The sequence below is a fragment of the Plecotus auritus genome, assembly GCF_963455305.1.
Source record: "Plecotus auritus genome assembly, chromosome: 1".
Classification (NCBI taxonomy): domain Eukaryota; kingdom Metazoa; phylum Chordata; class Mammalia; order Chiroptera; family Vespertilionidae; genus Plecotus; species Plecotus auritus.
The window spans coordinates 166,485,416-166,507,572 of NC_137770.1; the positions used below are offsets into that span (position 1 = coordinate 166,485,416).

The following is a 22,157-nucleotide window of genomic DNA, read 5'->3' on the forward strand; positions in this document are numbered from 1 at the left end:
GTTCCTCTCTCCCGCCGGGACCAGAGACCTCACCTTATCCCAGGCGAAATCTGACCTTTCCGTGGTGGAGTGTAGAGCTCCTCTGAACCCGTGTGCTTGCGCCAGTTGGGGAGCGTTGTTCTGGGGCTCCCAGCTGTTCCTGGGGTGCCGCCGTTGTGGATTCTCAGGCTTCAGATAAGCTCCACTTTCCGGATCAAGATGGCGCAGACTCCGCGTCCAACCCCGCAGCTCCGGGAGGGGACCCAGCCACAGTTGGTGCTGCCAGGTCAGGGGAACCCCGTTCAGCAGTCCCCCACCTCCTTCTGGAATTCAGCTGTCTCCCAACCAGCCAACAAACACTCCTTGTGCGACCCTCAGCTGTTCTTTCTTTCTGCTCCGGGACAAGGCTCGGAACACGTCTGTCTGTTCCGCCGCCATTATTCCCTCTCTCAAGATACTTTTCTTGCCGAAACCGGTTTGGCTCAGTGGTAGAGCGTCGGCCTGCGGACTGAAGGGTCCCAGGTTCGATTCCGGTCAAGGGCATGTACCTTGGTTGCGGGCATGTCCCCAGTGGGGGGTGTGCAGGAGGCAGCTGATCGATGTTTCTCTCTCATCGATGTTTCTAACTCTCTATCCCTCTCCCTTCCTCTCTGTAAAAAAATCAATAAAATATATTAAAAAAAAAAAGATACTTTTCTTCTGTGCCCATTTTATTGAGTGTTTTAATCATAAATGCATGTTGTATCTTGTGAAATGCTTTTCCTGCATCTATTGATATGTTCATATGATTTTTACCCTTTACTTGTTAATGTGGTGTATCACATTGGTCAATTTGTGTTTGTAAAACCATCCGTGTGCTCCTGGAATGAACTCAACTTGTCATCCATTATCTCTTTAACATATTGTTGTATTTGATTTGCTAATATTTTGTTTTGTATTTTTGCATCTATATTTATCAGAGATATAGGTATGTTACTTTTTTTGTGTGTGTTGTCATTGTACTTGCCAATGGTGTCAGGGTAATGTTGGCCTCATAAATTAAGTTAGGGATTATGACTCTTCAATTTTTTGGAAAAGTTTGAGAAGGATTGATATTAAATCTTTTAAAAATGTTTGGCAGAATTCATTAGTGAAGTCATCTGTCCTGAACTTTTACTTCTTGAGAGGTTTTAAGACTGTTTCAATTTCCTTAATGTTGGTTTGTCTATTTAGATTTTCCAGTTCTTTATGATTCAGCCTAGGAAAGTTATATATTTCTAAGAACTTGTCTTTTTCTTCTAGGTTATAAAATTGGGTAGCATATAGCTGTTCATAGTATCCTTGTACAGTCCTTTGTATTTCTGTGGTGTTCCTTTTAGCCTATCCTCTTAAAAAAAAATTATTGATTTCAGAGTGGAAGAGAGAGGGAGAGAGAGAGAGATAGAAACATCAATGATGAGAGAGAATCATTGATCGGCTGCCTCCTGCACGCCCCCTGCTAGGGATCAAACCAAGGCATGTGCTTTTGACCAGAATCGAACTGGGATCCTTCAGTCTGCAGGTTGATGCTCTATCCACTGAGCCAAACCAGCCAGGGCAGCCTCTCCTCTTTAATTTCTGATTTTGTCTATTTGAGTCTTTTCTGCTTTTTTCTTTAGTGATATCAGCCAGAGGATTGCTGATTTCATTAAGCTTTTCAAAGAACCATCTCTTTGTTGCATTACTTATTTTTATTGTCTTTTTGATCTCTATTTTGTTTAATTCTGCTCTTATTTTTTATTATTCCCTTTTTTCTACCAACTTTGGGCTTCGTTTATTCTCCTCTTTCTAGTTATTTAAGATGAAATGTTAGGTTGTTTATTTGAGATTTTTCTTTTCTTTCTTTTTTGAGGTAGGCCTGTAATGCTATAAACTTCCCTCTTATCCCTTTTGCTGCATCTCCAAAATTTTGATATGTTGTATTATTGTTCTCATTTGTGTCTACATATATTTTGATCTTGTCTTTTATTTCTTCTGCAACCCACTTGTTGTTTATTAGCATGTTGCTTAATCTCCACATATTTGTGGTTTTTCCTGCTTTCTTTTTGTAGTTGATTTTTAATTTCAAAGCACTGTAGTTGAAGAATATGCTTGGTATTATTTAAATTTTCCTAAATTTGTTGAGACTAATTTGTGTCCCAAAATATGGTCTATTCTTGAGAATGTTCTATTGCACTAGAGAAGAATGGGTATTCTAATGTTCTGAAATGAAAAGCTGTGTAAATATTGATTATGTCCATTATTAGTCTATTGTGTTATTTAACACCAATATTTCCTTATTAGTTTTTTGTTTGAGTAATCTATCCATTGCTATCAATGGGGTATTTTTGTGAATTTCACCCTTTAAGCCTATTACTAGTTTATATATTGTGATCTCCCTGGTTGGATGCATATGTGTTAATAAGTATTATGTCTTCTTGATGTATTATTCATTTTATTCTTATAAAATGTCCATTTTTCTCTCTTGTTACCTTTGTTATCTTGAAATCTGTTCTGTCAGATATAAATATGGCTACATCCATTTTTTTTTTCTGGATGCCATTTGCTTGGAGTATCATTTTCTACTCCTTCACTTTGAGTCTATGTTTGTCCTTGAAGCTTAGCTGTGTCTCCAGAAGGCAGCATATAATTTTATTTTATTTTTTGTTCCAACCTTCTACTTTGGTGCCTTTTAATTGGTGAATTCATTCCATTTACATTTAGGGTTATTATTGATATAAGAGGATTCTCTATATTCATTTTGTCATTTTTTTATGGTAGTTCTGTATCTCTATTGTTTCTTTTCCCTTGTGTTTTTGTCTGTTATTTTAGTTTTGTAAATGATTTCCCCCCTCCATTTCCTATTTTTATTTTTAATATATATTATGTGTCTTTTGTATGTTTCTGGTGCCAACTTCCCATAGCCAGAAGCTGCTGGCACAGCTGCTCTGTCTGGGTTGACCCAGCTGTCTCTACCAGGCTGTGCTATAATGGATGGGGGAGTGATGGGCAGGAGGAAGCGGGTTTGTGGGTGTGTGATTCTGCTTTTCCTTGTGGGTTTAGCCATAATAAGCACAGACCACTTAGGGTGGAAAGTTTTTTTCAGCTCTTTTGAGATCTGCTAAGTGAAGATTTTTCTGCCTGGCAGGACACAGGGGGATGGGGTGGGAGGATTCCTGCATCTGTGGAATTCTTTGTCTGGTGCTGGCAGGCTGTGGAGTGCTGTGATTTTTTTATGTGCTACTTCTCTGCCCCTGCCCCGGACCCATTATCAATGTGTGCCAGCCACCCAGGCCCCATTGCTGTCTCTGCCCCATTGGTCCACCCCGTGGGGATTGCAATTTAACCCTTCACTGCTATCACATATGCAGGGTCCTGGGGCGGTGCAGGACTGCCCTGGGCTTTGTCTCTGTCCTTCCCCTCCCTACCCCATCTCTGCTGCTGGCTCAGACACGCCCACCTTCGGGTCTCAGTGCCTGATGTCTCTGATTTATGTGTTGAGCAGGGAACCCTTTGCTGAATGGCTGCGCCGCTTGTAGTAACTTCAAGGGGAGAGACCTGGAGGTCCTCTCACACTGCATGCTGCTCCACTCACTCTAGAGTCCTCTATTCTCATGAGGTGACCCTGCGGATGTTTCCAGGGATGAATCATGGTTGTCAGATGTGCTTGCTTTTGAATTGAAGTATGGAAGAAGAGCACAGCCCTGGATAATTCCTTGAGCATTAGATGATGATACTTAAGTGTAAAACAAAGTTTATGTGTTTGTCTCTTCATTGACACATATTATCCAATATTTAGTATAAGGAAAGTATTACGTTGAAATGGAGTGAGAAAGAGATAAAAAGACACATATGATACTATCCTTGTCATCTGAAAACGATAGAATTTTAAAACCTAAATGCATGACCTCGATACCATATTTCAATTTTGATGGACAATAACAGGGTTTTTTTTCCTGTTTTTCTCTTCCACTTCAATAGTTTTCCCTATCCACTGCTGCCCATCTTTAATGCACAAAATGTATGATGTGGTAAAAGGAAACAATTCAACTAGAAACCCACTTCAACTTTTTCATTAGACATGTGAGTAATGATAGCTCAAAGCTCTTCTATGGCATGCTTGTCACATAACTTCAGTGGCTGAATCTAGAAAATCACATTCTAATAGAGGAATTTTAAATTATTTTCTAAAAACTTCACAGTAACTAAAATTTAAGATTAAATATTACATTAAATAGCAGAGTAGGCTCTGAGCATCAGATTAAGGAAATTTTGAACTTCATTATTCTTTTCCAAAGACATTGATGAAATGCATTGTTCTTTGCACAGAGAGGTAAAGAATATCAACATTGATTTGATCTATTGGTAGTCCCTTCAGGCCCATTTAATTTTAGAAGCAATAAGTAGGGACTTGCAAACAATTCCAAAATATCTAAATAGAAATTATTTGTATGTGATAAAGGTAGTCTCTCTCTCTCTCTCTCTCTCTCTCTCTCTCTCTCTCTCTCTTGATACAGAATGGTTTTATGGTAATTCAGGATGAATAGAAGGTTTAATTAATAGTGACCAATTACTAAATGTGTCAAGTGCTTTATAAGTGCTATACATACATTCTCTTTTAATTATAATAAGAGAAGGCATTATTATCCATTTTAAAATGAGAACATTGTGGTTCTGAGAGACTAAGTAACTTATTCAATGTCACTCACCTAATGCTAAATGTCAAAGGTGGTATTCAATGCCAAGGTCTGTCTGATTATAAAACTTTTACATTTTATACTATTCATCCAACCATTAATTTATTTCTTATTTTTTTCAGAAATAATTCGAAGCAGTCTGACAAGGAGCATCTCACAAAACATGCTGCTAGTGGGGGAGAATGATGAAAAGGCCCTTGGAAGCCTCAGTATTAGTAGCTCCAGAATATTTTACGGGAACCTCTCCTCTCCTAATGCTTCCATGTCAACAGAGCTTGCCGACAAGTTCAGTTTGATGTCAATTCTTGCCAGGTGGACAGGAAAGAATGTTAATTTCCCTTGTTCCTTGTGGCAGTTTCTTTTGTCTCCTAGTGGCATTCGGGCTGATAATCTTTGTGGACTGTTTTATTTTTGTATTCTTTACAATCTTGCTCTTGAGTATACTCAAAACATGGAAATATGCAGACAGCTGATCTGAAATAGGAAGGACCAAGATAAAGGGTCAACTGAATAAAGATAGGACTCCTTTAAAGTCAGTGATGTTATAAAAAATTTAAACATTTCTATGACCTTAAGGGAATGACAAGGTAGTTCCTTGATTAAGCATAAAGCTAGGAGAACTTGAGGTTTAATCCAGCACAGTAACTGACTTGCTCTGTTGTCTCGTCTCTCTTAATACTGTCAACAGTAGTCTCTTAACTGTGAAGGACAATCTAACCTGTCTTTTGTTGACTCAGTTTCCTGGAAATCATATTAGTAGCTCAACTTAAATGAATGTGTGTGATGCTCAGAACTATGAAATGTTTAATTAAAAAGTGGTACAATATAAACATTTTAGAATGTCTTGATAATAAGATTAAATTATATACTCCTGTATAGTCTCTTGTTCATAATATATATATATATGTGTATGTGTGTGTATATATATATATACACACATACATACATATATATATATATTTAGATAGATAGATAGATAGATAGATATAGATATATAGATATAGATATATATATAGATATATACTAGAGGCCCGGTGCATGAAATTTGTGCACTGGGGGGGGGTGTCCCTCAGCCCAACCTGCACCCTATCCAATCTGGGGCCCCTTGGAGGATGTCCGACTGCCTGTTTAGGCCTGATCCCAGGGATCGGGCCTAAACAGGCAGTCGGACATCCCTTTCACAATCCGGGACATCCCTTTCACAATCCGGGACTGCTGGCTCCCAACTGCTCACCTGCCTGCCTGATTGCCCCTAACCGCTTCTGCCTGCCAGCCTGATCACCCCCTAACCACTCCCCTGCCAGCCTGATCGACACCTAACTGTTCCCCTGCTGGCCCGATTGTCCCCAACTGCCCTCCCCTGACAGCCCGGTCACCCCCAAATGCCCTCCCCTGGATACTCCCTCTTTATTAGATAGGGTTTTTTCTTTAGCATATTGGACACTGTGCCTGCCGTGGTCTTGACAAACCAGTAAAAATGTAAACTCAAACTAAAAGTGTCATAAAATAAACTCCTTAAACAGGAATTGCATGAGACCTTGGAAAGGTGATATCATGTGGTTGTTTCTTCATTTCTTCCTTCTCTTTCTTTTTCTTGATGTTTCATCTTTTGTCCTTTCTTTTCTCCTTTTATTCCTTTTCTGTCCTCTCTTTCTCTTAACTTTTCCATTGGTAGACTCGTCAGCACTTGAATCTGTCTTGCTTCCAGAAGAAGAAGAAGAGGGAAACACACCGTCATCTGGAGAAAAAGATGATCTATGTTGGGATTGGTGGTGTTTCTGGTTTTGCTCTTTTCCCAGTTTGTCATTTCTGCCGGCCCCGGCATCTTCAGGACTTGTGCGTGGGCACTTCTTATTCATGTCTACAAAACCTCCCTGCCTTGGTGAAAACTGTAGGGAAAAAGGCCTTCCTGGGTGGGCTCAAGCTCCCAAGGTGCTGAGGAACCAGGGTGGGGAGCACCCGCCACCGCCCTTGAGGAGCCAACCTCCGGACCTCGGGGTACTCTCCAGTAATGTAACTGCAATGTCCCCTTTTGCCTTCAGAAATTAGTTGTAAGTTACTTCCAATGTGAAACCTTACCTCAGACATTTCCTTTGCGGTTTCTAAAGATTTTAAACAAAACCCATTTACCTCCCTAACCTGGTCAGAAGTTTCTACCCAATGGGAGAGGTTTGCTGGGCAGCATCGCCCAGATATCACCCCCCATCTCCAATCACTTGGCTGGGAACAAGGGAAGTTCCAAGGCTATAAGTGTGGTTGTGGGGGATCACTCCATGGGGGCACAGGCCCTTTGGAGGTTGACACCCCAGGCTGCCACTGGGAGGGGATAGCTCTGGGGGTGCAGCTGCCTCCCAGGCCTATACCCCCTGGCTGCAGATGGGAGCTGATTGCTTGGGGGGGGGGGGATAGGCCGTGTGGGCACCTCCCAGGCCCACAGCCCAGGCCGCGGCTGGGAATGGATCATGCCGGGGGGGTGGGGTGGGGGTGGGGTGGAGGGGGTGGCCGCCTCCCAGGCCAAGGGCCCGGGTCACAGCTGGGAGCAGATCGCACTGGGGGTGCACAGGCGCCTCCCAGGCTGACAGCCCGGGCCGCAAGCTGCCTGCTCTCAGTGGCAGCCCTCCCTGGGACTGGGGAACTCCGGCGGGCCTGAGAGGACTGGGCGCCGCCAACTTGTGTCTATGGGCGCCGCCATTTTTGTCACTGAGTGACGGTTAATTTGCATATTACTCTTTTATTAGATAGGATATGAAAGTGGGTAATGATTTGGACAATAAAGACTTTGAAAATAAATCAGTCAAATATGCCTGATCTTTCTAATATGTCCCATCAGGTGAAATTTGATCATGACTGATATTGGGTAGATTAGCCAATTACTGGTTCTCAAAAATAAAAGTTTTTCCTAGCAAATTAGCTAGGATGTAAGATAAATAGATATATTCTCTGAAAGTGGGTGCTACTGAGTTCCTGCTTCTGTGTGGCTTCATTAAGGCTCCATGCACCGAACAGTTTAGTGCACTTTGTTGGGACAGAGAGTGAGAAACCTGCCAGGATGAAGAGAGGAATAACTTAACCATTATTATTACTGTTGACATTTTATAATTTCTCTATCTTAAAATATGTGTCCCTTGTTTACAGTATTTTTTTTGTCATTGAAAATACCTTGAATATATAATAACCAACTGTAGAGGTAGTTGGAGAGAATAGAAATAAAATTATAACTGTTTACTTTATTTGCACTCCCCTTTTTGGAGAAAAAAATGGGTATGTGGATAATTTCTTGCCAGAGTTAGTAATTACAGAAATTAAACCTCACTATTTAGCCCCAAAAGATGACTTCTTTGTCTAGACCAGCTGAGTTAGCATCATAATGTTGCTATTGCTATTCAGAGAAACAATAGGCCTTCTGTGGGGGCAAGGATGGGAGTGGGCTGGGCAGGGAGCTGATAGGGCTTCTCCCTCCCTGCTTCCTTAATCTCCAAGGTGGGCTGGTGGATCATGACCTCTTCACTGCTGAGACCCGTGCTGTCACCTTCGTAATCCTCTGCAGAAGTAGCTGTATCTCCTTGTTCCTTGAGGTTGGGATGTGTTCAGAGCTAGGTGACACACAGCATGTGGCCCAGTTCAGAGTAAGGGCTCATGAGCTTCTCCCTCTACTTCTTACTGCCTTGCTGGCTGAGTTTAGACTTAGGTCCATTCTTCTACCTCAATTTGCTTTTCTGTTTTCTGAAAAGGAGAATAATAAAACTTCATACTTGCAAAGCACTTTAAACATATTGAATAAGAGGTGTTAGTGAAATACAAAGTACTAAATTAAATATCTAGGTTTCAGTTAACTTTCCCCCCTGTTCTTCCTCTTAGATTTGAGTTGCTGTAGTGCCTTGGATCAAGGCGTATCTGCATGGGAATGTGAGTTTTTCATATGGTCAGGAGGAAGAGTGTGGGCAGATGGAAGCCAGTGTTTCCTTAAGATGAGGTCTTCTGGGATATACTTACGTTTTTCTGTGATTTTTTTCTTCTGGGAAGAGTTGCCTGCATCTCTCATTTTATTATAAGACTCATATTCTTGGTAGAATTGTATCTGTCTACTCTCCAGCCAAATTGGGGGAATCTGCTTGTGATGCATACCTTCCTTGTCTTTAATCCTATATTTGAGAAATGAGCTGAGAAGATTAAGTCTCTTGTGATTTTAGGACCCAGGTTGTTTTGCTGTTCCTCAATATTCTATTCAAGGTCATGATACTAGTCTGTTGGACTAGGTTTTCTTTTCTTTTAAATATATTTTTATTGATTTCAGAGAGGAAGAGAGGATAGAAACATCAGTGATGAGAGAGAATAATTGATCGGCTGCTTCCTGCTCACCCCACACAGGGGATCGAGCCTGAAGCCCAGGCATGTACCCTTGACTGGAATCAAACCTGGGACACTTCAGTCTGCAGGCTGATGCTCTATCCACTGAGCCAAACCAGCTAGGGCTCTTTTTTTTAAAAAAATTAATTGAAAGAAACAACCATATTTTTCTGGTGACACAATACCGAGAAAGATAAAGGTATAGTGGGGAGAAAGAAAAACAAATGGAAAGGGGAATTGAATGAAGTTTTCAATACCTGCAACCATGTGGATTTGAGTTTGCTCTGTATTGGATTTAAATGAGGAGGTTCATGATGAGGATAAGCTATGTGACCGGTTACACACTTCTTGCCCCCAACGAGCAGTGTGGCAATGGTTGGAGTCTGTGATTAGTAGAGCAATCAAGACGGTAGGATTAGACCTTCCACTTTAAACAAGAAGGGAGCTGGTTTCATTTACCACAGGCTCAGCTTGCAGAGATGATCGTTCTGCTGTGGTTTTTAGAGAAGACCACCTTAGGAGGCAGCCATGTAAATCACATTTCACTGCTAGTTAAACAAATCAGTGAAAGTTGCAGGGGCAAACCGCTTCTCCTGTTATTGTGTCAGAAAGAGGGCTCTCTAACAGAGGGATTTGACAGACGAGACCAGTGGTCGGCAAACCACATGCGGCTCTTTGGCCCCCTTGAGTGTGGCTCTTCCACAAAATACCACGTACGGGCACACACGTACAGTGCGATTGAAACTTCCTGGCCCATGCGCAGAAGTCGGTTTTCGGCTCTCAAAAGAAATTTAAATCGTTGTACTGTTGATATTTGGCTCTGTTGACTAATGAGTTTGCCGACCACTGTGCTAGACAAAAGGCCTGGTTAAGTAATCAAATGCTCATGCAGGTGCTTCAGTTTTCCCTGCAGCACTGGTTCCTACCAGATGAACTACAATTGGGCCTAATGGTTTCCTTGAGTTAAGATCTCTGCATGTACATTTTTCATTGATGACATACTTTATATAGACATTTTCTCCATAGACTACAAGTATATGTTTAATTTGGAGGATGAGTTTCTTTCCTATGTGATCAAGCAGGCAATGAACATTCCTTATGATATCACATCCTCATGGAGGCTTATCTGTGGGCTTGCTGAGTGTGCCATTGGCAACTGCACTGTTTGACTTAATGGCTGGGCTAGGGAGCAAGTGATGATCGCTTTAATCGTTACCTGTTCCCCTTCGTAGGCACATGCTTCCTGTACTGGTACCGGGCACTTTGTGCCTTGCCCTGGTCCAAGGCCCAGTTTTAATGTGTCCTCTTTATTGCAAGGACCAAAAACCTATTCAAACTAGCTTAACCAATAAAAATTCTTGCTTTTTTTAGTCTTTGCTGAGAGAAAATAATGGCTTCTCTTAGAAATAAAATATAGGAACTACATTCCCGCTCAGAGGAACCATAGAATTGCCATTTAGTCACCTTTGGCTCACCTCCATGAGGGTGTTATCTCTATGTGAACAGACACACAGTTTATTCTGATTTTCTCTGTAGACTGTCTTTCTATATGGACTCATTAGCATACACAGGACCATTCCTGATGCCATGCTTTCAGTTGAGCACCTGGTGCCATATAATTATTATTTATTTTAGATCAAATAGAAAATAGTGAGAAGGAAGGAGTAAGAAAGCTAGAGGGGGTGGGTGAGAGACACAGAGAGATTGAATCTGATAGGTTGCTACTTTAAAAATTTCCTTTACTTATCATTTAGGTTAGGCTAGTACCAAAGAAGCTAAAAAATCTACAGCAAGTTTTATTTCTTGGTAACACTACATGTTAATTACGGGTCACAGGGAGGCTCTGTACAATGTAGTCACTCAGGGACCTGGGCTGAGAGAGGCCGCTACTTTGAGCATTGCTGGTCACCAGGCCAGGTGCAAAAGAGAGCTTTGGATCATCTTTCTTTGCAATTAAATACTTGGCCCAGATGATTCACTCAATTTCCTACTTACAACACATGGTCCAAAAATAATTTAAAGCCCTCTCTCCCAACAATATGCTTAGAAGGGGCCCAAAATGGGTAATAACTGGTAAATAGCACCAATTGCTACCATACCTTAGGACAAGGGTCCTGTTCTTGTCTAATTCTTGGCATTAATGTAGCCATAAAATATTTAACACTTTTTCTTCTCCACTATTGTTCCTTATCTGTGAAACAGCTTGATAGAAATTGTGTATGCAACATCTGAGCAAAATCTAAGCTATTTTAGGGATAATGATAATAAAAACATTATGTATATATTACATGCTGGACTGTTCACATAAATTATCTCTAATTATTAAGAATCTTTTGAAGTTTGTAATATTAGCACAATATTAACAATATTAAAGTTAAAATATATATTTTTATTGTTTTCAGAGAGGAAGGGAGAGATAGAAACATCAATGATGAGAGAGAATCATTGATTGGCTGCCTCCTGCATGTCCCCCATTGGGGATCGAGCCCACAACCCAGGCATGTGCCTTTACTGGGAATCAAACCATGACCTCCTAGTTCATAGGTCAATGCTCAACTACTGAGCCACGCTTGTGGGGACAAATTCTATGTTCTTTTTGCTAATAACTAGTTTGGAAAATAAAGTGTCTCTGAACTTGTTGCAGAAATGTCCCCTTTATTTTGCCTTAGAGATTTATCAGAATATAATTGAAACAAGTGCCAGTACTTAAAAAATCCTAGAAAAGGCTGCTTATAATTCTAGCACTCCATAAAGCTTAAGTAAACACAGATCTGTTTTGTCTTGAATACTTTTCAACATTCTCTATTTTGTTAACTACAGTTGACAAAACTATTTGCAACTAGGAAAAAAATGTGCATAGTTTAAAACACATTCTGGGACATTTCTGATATGTAGCAAAAGAATAGGAAAATTTATATTGTCTTTCTAGTCTTCCCATCTGGATACTGGAAGGGGCGGCTCTGTTCCATGCCTTTGCTGTGACTAGCTACTCCTCTACCTCCAATCACCTTGACTCTGTCCTGGTTGGTTGGCTTATACCTTTGGGAGCATATTAAAAAGCCTCCATTAATCAAAAAAGGGTGGATAGTAGGGTAATACCATGTAAGTAAAAATATCCTATAAGTAAATTACATCTAGAAAATTTTTACTTTACAAAATTAATTTTCATTTTTAATGCTAACAGCAAGACTCCCATGAAAAACACACATGGTGTCTAAATAAGACAAAGGAAAATTGTTTGGGCAAAAATAAAAAGGATCCCAAATCAATTATATAGAAAATATTCCTTTATTAACTTTTGGTCGAGAATATGTTTGTATATTTTCAGAAAACAACTCCAAGACCATGTGGATTCCTACAACAGAGAGGAATTGACAGGTCTGCTCCAACCACGAAGACAAGAGGAGAAACAGTCCAGAGATGGAAGACGCTGATGACGCCTTGCCACGCTAGCAGTCAGCAGCTGTGCATCGCAGCAGGTTGCCTAGGACCAAACCAGAGAGGGTCGGACCTGCATTGCCACCATGTGCCCACCATCTAGATATCATTGCTGACATGTACACATAAGAAACTGTTTGACATTGAAACGGGGACTCAGAACTGTTGGACATTGAAATTGGGACTCAAACATTTTTTGTTATTATATGTCTATTTCTAGTCTGCAGAGGCAAGATTTTTTAAAGGAAAGAAATGGGGAAAAAATAGATACAGAGGCAAAGAAGCATTGAACAGACTGTCAAACTACAGCGGGAAGGCAGGGGAGGTTTGGGGGGTGGGGGCTGTAAGAGATCAACCGAAGGACTTGTACACATGCATATAAGCATATAAGGATACAAGACACTGGGGGGTGGCAGGTAAAGGCATGTACTGGGGGGTAGGGGAGGCCGGGGGAAGGTCAATGGGGAAAAAAAAAGGAGACATATGTACTACTATTTGTAATACTTTAAACAATAAAAACAACAAAAACCCTATATCCTTAATTTACATCACATCTTCAAAGAGCTATAGAGACTTCATTGATTTTGCATTCCGTTTTCTGTACAAATGATAAGTCAATGGTGTTTAACCCTTCTCATGCATAAGGAAGGGCCAAAGTATTATGTGAAAGTTGATTGATTGAAACTATAAGTATTCCAGAGTGTATCTGATTTGAGGCACAGTTAAGCACTCCAGCCAGAGATGGAAACTCTCTCACTGGTATTACATTGTTTTTATACCTGACATTGTTTCTAGTAGTGACCTTTGGGGATTTCCTTTCCTTTGTGGGTTAAATGGTCTTCTATTAGACCCACATGTGGAGTTCTGACTACTCTGCATTGTTCAACTGGTCTCTTTACTCTTGTAAAGTGTAAACGTGTACTTACTGCTGATCCTTTAATTTTTAATTTAAATTTCAATCTCTCAAAGCTATATATCCTATCTAATAAAGAGGGAGTATGCTAATTGACCCTCACACCATCATAAAGATGGTGACACCCATAGCCAATAAGGAGGGAATATGCTAATTGACTGCCAAGCCTTCAAAGATGGCAGCGCCCACAGCCAATAAGGAGGGAATATGCTAATTGACTGCCCTGCCCTCAAAGATGGTGGCGCCCAGTCCCCTCAGCCCCCCCAGCCACCCAGGGCTGGTCTGAGGCTTAGACAAGCCTCGGATGGTGGCTGCCAAGCCTCCCAGGGCCAGCCAAGGCTCAGGTAACTAGGGCTGACTGAGGCTTGCGCTGCCAGCAGTGGCAGCAGCAGAGGTGTGATGGAGCATCGCCTTCCCCTGATCGCCGGGTTGCCTCCTGCCCCTGAGGGCTTCCAGACTGAGAGGGGGCAGGCTGGGCTGAGGGACACCCCTCCAATGCATGAATTTTCATGCACCAGGCCTCTAGTATATAATATATAATTATATGCTATATAATTATATATATATATATAATTATATATAATATCATTATATGTATAGTTTGATTTGAAATAATACCATTAAGCTTATAATAACAAAAATTTCTGACCAGTCCCTACCCCAACTATTCCCCAATTCCCACTCTTAAAGATATCACTTCTAGTTCTTTTAGCTAATTGTTCTCCTATTTTCCTTTATATTTGAAAACCACATCCTTAGAATCCTATTCCTTGAAGTTTTAGATTAACTATTGCAGAAGATGAGGATTTAGCTTTTAACCTGAAACATTCTTATTCCCTGTCCACCTATCCCCCACCCTCACCCATCTCCCAGTATAGGTTTTGGTTAAATTAATGTCCAGTGTTACAACTAAGAAATTATTTTTCACAGTTGAGCCATGTTGTTTACTCTAATTACATTGTTTCTTGGAGTTAATAACTGCCTCTCACTTTCTTATGATTTTTAGAGACTTTTACTAATTTATTTTCCAATTTTCTGAAAATCATAAATTTCCTTTCAATTTAGTCAAATATATCTTTCCTTTCTGTTTTGCTCCCTCCTCCCCTTCTTTTCTCTTTCTCTTTCTCCCTCCCTCCCTCCCTCCCTCCCTCCCTCCCTCCCTCCCTCCCTCCCTTCCTCCCTCCCTTCCTCTCTCCCTCTCTCCCTTCCTTCTTTCATTCTTTCCTTCTTTCCTTCCTTCCTTCCTTCCTTCCTTCCTGTATGTCTTTCTGTTTTCCTTTTTTTCCCCATGGGTACATCCTTTATGGAGCCTTCCGTCCTCTTGCTTCACACTTGACTAATTGCTTTCTAGGTTCAAATTGCCCTTTATCAACACCATTAGAGAGGCCTTATCTTTCTCCTATGTTGGGGCTCCTGTTTTCTTGAATCATGTCTTTTTCTTGATTTCTACTCTCATTTGCTTTTTCTCTCTGAAAACTTTTATCTTATTACATCTTACTTCTGTGATCATGCTTTTATCTTCAACAGCTCCTTTTGGTCTTAGAATTTTTCTTTTGTAGTAGCATCCCTTTCTTGTTTCACAGACTCAATATCTTTTTAAAAAATACATTTTTATTGATTTCAGAAAGGAAGGGATAGGGAGGGAGAGAGAGATAGAAACATCAATGATAAGAGAGAATCACTGATTGGCTACCTTCTGCACGCCCCCTACTGGAGATCGAGCTGGTAACCCTGGCATATGTCCTGACCAGGAATTGAACTGTAAACTCCTGGTTCATATGTCAACATTCAACCACCCAGCCATGTGGGCTGGGCAACTCAATATCTTTTTATGTTTCTTTGAGACATTCATCACAGTTTAATTGTTTATATATTAGAATGTCCATGTGTAAATATTCATGCATTTATTATTTGTAATAGACAATACATGCACATGGCAAACCATTCAAACAATAAAAAGATATTCAGTGAAAAGTGAGCCTTCCTTCCTCGCTTGACACCTGCCATCCAATTTCTCAGCACCAAGGTCTTCTCTTTTGGACAGGTAAGTATCCTCTACAAGAATCCTAGTCTCCTGCTGGGAAGTGTATAAATCTGGTTGCCAGAGTCTGGGACCCAGGTGGGCAAAGGGGCTAAAGGTTTCCAGTGTTAGGTAAGCCAACTGTTATTTAATTCCCTCTGTTCACTATGATACCTCACTCCCACTCGTAGCTGTGTTATCTTAAAAGACTCTCTATGAGGGCTGTTACTCAGTCTTCTCCTGGGATCAGGGAGAAGTCACTGACTTGGACAGAATATATGAAAGAAATCTGGAGATCTGACTTTTTATTATAGAGACTTTTCATATAACTGTTTTCATCCCCAAACGTCACCTTACAATTTAGAGGAACCTGATTTCTCAATTTCTGCGTCTTTCTGAGATCATGCTGTCTTCTGTATAGTCATTTTCAGGCATATGATTCCAGTCTTTTAGGTATTCAATGACCCAGTACAATCCAAAGGAAAACTCTTCTCAATCTCTCATCCAGAGCAAAGCTTCTCCCCTTTCTCTGTCCAGTGGCTCAGTGACCAGCAGTGGGCTAGTGGGATCTGGTGAAATATTGTCCTATTCTTCTTGCTCCTGCCTCTCCTCTTGCTTCAGGTTTGTTTAAGGTGGGGGAAAAAGGAGAGAGGAATCAAGGATGAGAGGAAAGGCCCTTGTAATTTAACATGGATGTTAGGAGTTCTATCTTGGCTGTCCTGCACTTGTCCTGGCAGGAGTCCAAGTGCTTGCTCTGTCTTGGGAGCCAATTTTATGGGTGCTTTGGAGCTCCCTTTGCAGAGACTTTGACACTACACCACCCCTCTTCAGTGCCTGCCTCCTCACCGCCTCATAGAGCCTTTATGTGCTGGTATCCCATGGTCCTGGAAAGTAGCCATCTTGGGCAATGTTTTCCTCCTTGCTTCATGCTCATTCATCTTCCTCAATGTCATCCTAATCCATGAGAACTTGGCATGATCCCACCAATTTTCTCTCTCTTTAACCGGCTATTGTGGATGTTCTGAAGCCAGCAGCCTGTCTTTATTTCTTCAAATGATGTCAGATATCGGGATCTATGCCCCCAAACTCTTGAGGACAAAGGCTCACACTTTAATATAGAGTTGGCCTATGAGCTTTTGGTCCTTCAGCAAGAATATTGCCAGAGAGTCTGCCCTTCTGGAGAGCATCTTTTTAATCTTTCTGAGTAGTTTTCTTGAGGATCCTTTATTTAGCTTGAGAAGAGATCAGGAGGTGGGGAATGAGGCAGTGCTATTTACACACAAAGTCTTCCCCTGGAGAACTCTCAGCATTTCCCTTATTTAGACCACTAGGGGTAAACATGGCTGAACTAGTTTGGTAACTTGTCAATAAGTTCCATCTGGTTGTGTCTGTACTTTTTTTTTCTTTATATATTGTTTTAATCTAAGATCTATTCTTTGTCTTTCTCTATCCTGTGTTGTATTTACATGAGGCTCTTCCCTAAAGATTCTGTCTCCTGGATTCCTGTGGCTAATTTCTAACCTCCAGTTGGATTTGGGCAATAGGAGATCAATGGGAGGATGAGATGAGAGACAGGCCAGAGTATTTACTTCCTCTCCCTCCCATTATGTTTCCTAGGGCTGTAGCTCCTACCACACGGTCTCTCCTCCTCAGTGTCCAATCTCTCTGGGCTCCTGGAGCACGTTTCTCTCCTTTTCCTTCAACACTCCTGGTGGTAATGGCTTCTCACTGTTGAAGTCTTTGGCTGGCTTTATTGGAGTCTCTTGATTAGATGATTTGGAGTGAATCTGTTTCCTACCAGGATACTGAAGGATACAATAACAGGTTTTAGGATTATGGAAAATAGTACCACAGTCTCAGAATTTGAAATAAGACTGTCACTAATTGAGAATGAACTGCATTGCAGGAAGGAAGAATGGCAATACTCAATAGCTGGATGGGAACCCCTTCACCCTAGTCCCTTAACACATCAAAACAAAAGCTTTCCTTATACACATAAACAGCCTAAGTGCCACTGTTTTTTTTTTTGTTTGTTTTTTTGAGAGGAAGCAAATGTGTAAGAACAAATTAAGATATCACAGTGTCTTTCTAGTAAACCTTTTAGTAGACATTTTTTGAGATGATTTTTTTCTTTATTGACCTATCATATTATAGAAGGACTCACACCTTTACAGTTCTCATCTATTTTTCTTAGGTTTGAGGAAAGGAAAAGACCCACCCACCTCTTGTTTCATAAGCAAAACTATTGTTCCATGCGGGTTCTTGAAATTAATCTGAATTAAATTCTGTCTGCTCTTGAGAATGTCCCTACTACTTGGGATATTTGCATAAGGGGAAAGAAATGAAAAAATAATTTAGTATATCATTCTTGGGGTGAAAATGGTGGGGAGGAGAAGCAGGCCCAGCCACCTGTTAAATGGTTTGTGCTGCAGCAAGTCTATGAAGTGAATCTTGAGAAAAATGGAGTGTGTGAGGGAGCTGATCTCCTATTGCCCCCAAAGGACAGTACAGTAATGACTTCAACAGGTGTTCAGAAGCTTTCGCCAAAAGGAAAAATAATTAGATGCTGTGGGTAAAATTTCAGAAGCTATATACAAATCATCTTGTCTATTTGATGGATGTTATGAACATGTGCTCTTGGAGAAATTGGTTTATTTTCAAAAGACTGAATTAATCATGAAGTTGTGATATCACCAGGCATGCTTAATTTATCTCAAAAATACCAATTCATATCATTTACAAAGGAAATAAATGTACATATGTATGTTTAATAATGATCTTTATTAGATTAAAAATGAAATAAATGTATAGAATCTACAAATAAGTGTAATTTACTAATAAATTTGGCGGGAGGAAAAATTCTCTATTATTAAAAAATATTTTTATTAATTTTAGAGAAAGGCAGGGAGAGGGAGAGAAATAGAAACATTGATGAGAGAGAAACATCGATCAGCTGCTCCTGCACCCACTCCTCCCCCACTGGGGATTGAGCCTGCAACTGGGGCATGTGCCCTGACAGGGAATGGGACCATGACCTTCTGGTTCATGGGCTGATGCTTAACCATTGAGCAACACTGGTCAGACAAAAATTCTGTTATTATTATTTTTTTTGTTAATCCCCACCCAAGGATATTTTTCCATTGATTCTTAGGGAGAGTGGAAGAGAGAGGGAAAGACAGGGAGAAACATTGATGTGAGAAAAACACATTGATTGGTTGCTTCCTGCATGAGCCCTGACCAGGGCCCAGGCCAGGCAGAAGCCTGCAATCAAGGTACATGCCCTTGTACTAAAATCGAACCAGGGATCCTTTGGTCTGCAGGCTGATGCTCTATCCACTAAGCCAAACTGGCCAGGGCAAATATTCTCTGTTATTGATGTCACTTAGACTTTCAACCTATTGAAAGGAAAGGAGGTACTCATAAATATTTACTAGTTAAATTTTTTATGCATTCTGATAGCTATTTTTTTAAGACTTCATATAAATATAATTTCTATTCAAGGAGCTACTAAAATAGCTGGGCAATTTTGTAAAAACTTGCTTGAGGGCATATTATTTGAATTGCTTTCTTTAGCTGACTATTTCAAAGATCTACACAGATGTATCAAGGTACTTTATTTATTGTCAAGTTACTTTAGTTAGAAGACTCTTGGCAAGTAATTAATGAAGTTAGTAGTTCAGTAGTTATGGGATGCTTCTGGTTAGTAGATAGTTTATGATTCAGCCTAACACATGGTGTTTGTAAAACTTCTTAATATCTATTTGCTTAGTGTCTTTTATTTATTAAAAAAGTACATTTATTAGGAACTTAGTATATGGCAAGCACACTTTGACTATGTGTTTGAGTTAGAAATGAAGGCAACCAGATAGATTTGTATATTTTCATGGAGCTTAATATTGTGTGTGTGTGTGTGTGTGTGTGTGTGTGTGTGTGTGTGTGTGTGTGTAAAATATGAGGGGAAACACAGATCAATAAAATAAACATTGAATTACAGTGTGATGTGATGAAAAGAGCATAGTGGGAGAGCAGGCTGCTAGCTACCAACTCCATCCTCCAGTGTCAGAGAAGGGCAACTTCTAGGAGGGGCTATGTTTCAGTGGAAAGTCAGGATGGGTGGGAGTAGCCAGTCAAGGAGGGTATGGAGGAGGCAGGGATGGCGGACGAGGCAGGGACTATGATTCAGGCAGAGGAAATCATACACACAAGATCAGGGACCTCAAAATGTCTGACATATAGTGCACAACTAAGTCAGAAATGCTGTTTTCTCTCCTAATAAAATTTCCACTCTCATTTACAACAATATTGGCAATAATATTGACAATGAAATTGACAACAATTATGGTGACTTTTAGAATGGACAGCATTTTCTGAATATGTATTATGTGCCAGGTGTTGTGCTAAGTACATCATATGCCGGAGCCTGCCGGCATCAGTCGAACAGTACCTGCAAGGGGGGGAGAGGATGAGAAAAGACAGACAGAAAACAGAATGGGATCGGGAGGACTGTAGCACTTCCCGCTTACAGTCCCGAGTTTATTTCTCACCATACATTTATACAGGGTCAGTTACATTCCATACAATACATCATTCCTATTATGTGGTAAACATAATTATACCCCTTTGTTTCAGGTTTCCTACTGACCTTTACACAAAGCTCCTTATCTTGGCTAAGATTCCAATGGCTATACCTGCACATACACCTCCGGCGCCACCTAAGTTCCTTTCCATGAGATAGTCTAGCTATGCTTCTTGCTTAAGGATAATTACGCTTATAAATCAACTGTGCTTGAAGATTAACTAAGCTCTAGGGGGCAGAATGTGTGATTACTAAACTATTGTGCTAAAGGGTCTCTAAGCCTAAGAGGGGGCAGGATGCATGACTAACCTTGGGAACAGGCAGGCCACTTTGTGAAACCTGCCCTCTCAGGACTTTGTCAACTGAGGTCGCTCCCAACAATTCCCCCCTCCTTAAAAATTAAGTAGGTTGGGCTTTTAATTTTAGTTCATGTAGCCTAGTGCGCAGTGCAAGAATGCCTTTACCTACTCTACGCATTAAGATAGGAAATAAACAAAACAGTATCAGAACTAAACCTCCTAATCCAGAAATTCCTAGAGCTAAATGCTGAAAATCTCCTACAGAGGGAACAATCTTAAGAAATTGATCAAGAAAATTTCTAGCAGTATCACTGGCATCAAAACGCAAGGGTCCTGCTTCTTGCAAAACTTGAATCTCTTTATGCAAAGCTAATAAGTCTAAAGAATCATCCGCACTATGCCATATGCCTTCTAAGTGGTTCTTCACTCTATTCCAGGTATGCACACTCTTATTATATTTCTTAGAAGTAACACAGATCCAACTATAATCTGCGTGACAGTCCAATCTAGATCTTATTTGGAGACTCTGTACCTTTTCTCCTAGGTACAGTACCATGTCATGTAAAGCATTCAGTTTCTCCTCTATTTTCCTATCAATATTTTCCTGAGTGCCCAATGCCTGGGAGACATTTTTTGACAAGTTATTAACAAAATGCGCTGTTTGTACTTGCTGAGTTAATGCCACTGCCGCTGCAGTAGCAGAGGCAATCAAGGTGATGAGGGCTGTGATACCTGCTATCAGTAAGCCAATGAATCTCCTTGGCCTGGATAGTGCCCCTGTGATCTCATGCCAAACCTGTAACCCCTTGTCTGAATACCAGGGGCCCGTAAGATTGACAGGCACCATTACAAAGGATGGTTGGTGTACCACAGCAACTTGTTTCCCATTTTTTAAATTCTTGACACAGTTGGTCAAATTGCATTGGACACACTGTAACTGGTATCTATCTCCAGAAAATGTGACATTAATCCTTCCTACTAATAGAGCATAAGGTTCAGGCACACAGGCAATGACAGGTCTTTTTTCAGGCAGATTAGTATAAAGTAATGACTCTGGTCCAAGGCGAGAGATGTCCTTATTATCTTTCTGAACCAGAGGAGTACCCATACTTGCTCCTAATTTCCATAACCCATATTGGAATTTCCCATTACTTAATCCCCATATTCCCTTATACATTCCCAGTTCTAAGGAGTCTGTCCTATTGGGTTGAGACCAGTCATAAATGGAAAAATTAGTTCCTGGGAGTACATACTGTCCTGCCTGAGTACCATGACAGCGTTTCCATGGCACAGCGTACGTGGCAGTCAGGGATTCTTTTTCACAAGGGGGCAAGTCCTGGGGTGGAGTGATGTTGATTACCTTTCCCTTCTTTCCCGCTCAGTCCTTTAAGAAACACTGTCCAGCCGGGAGATGCCATTGCTACAGAGTCCATTTGTAGACATCCCGTTACATCACCCTCTAGTGACAAACAAATAGGCATTCCATTCCCTTGTCCAAAATAGTCAAAACCCATATGTAGTTCTGGTCTTATATGTCCATTAGAAGGTATCCCCAGGGTGTGAGTGTCATTCACATATACCGGAACTGACGGTCCGCCCCATTCAGCTGGATGAAGTAAAGGAGGGTCAGGAACGTAGGCCCAGTGGATGTCTCCTCGGACGCTCGGTACTTGGCAGCTTAGGACAGCCATCATTGCCAGGAACATTGAGACTCCTGTCTTTGGAGTAGAAGTCTGTATCAGCGTCTGTTCTGCTTCAACCGCCAACTTCTTCATCTGTCCCCAGGTGGGCACCGCTGCTGTCCGCGTTGTCTGAGCCAGGTTGTAGGGTTGCTCTTGGAGAGTCAGTTGTCGAACTCCCTTGACCAGCTCGCCCATCTCCTGCGAAGCGC

The 22,157-nt window shown here is 41.0% G+C and overlaps 1 pseudogene across 1 annotated transcript in view; it reads right to left on the reverse strand.

Annotated features, from left to right (window-relative positions):
* The window catches only part of LOC308241608 (D-3-phosphoglycerate dehydrogenase-like), a 36,433-nt pseudogene extending 15,059 nt beyond the window's left edge, over positions 1–21,374 (reverse strand). Inside the window, exon 1 of the transcript in view lies at positions 20,483–21,374. The product of the transcript in view is annotated as a D-3-phosphoglycerate dehydrogenase-like (transcript). The remainder of the gene's footprint in view (positions 1–20,482) is intronic.
* Positions 21,375–22,157: the final 783 nt, after the last annotated feature.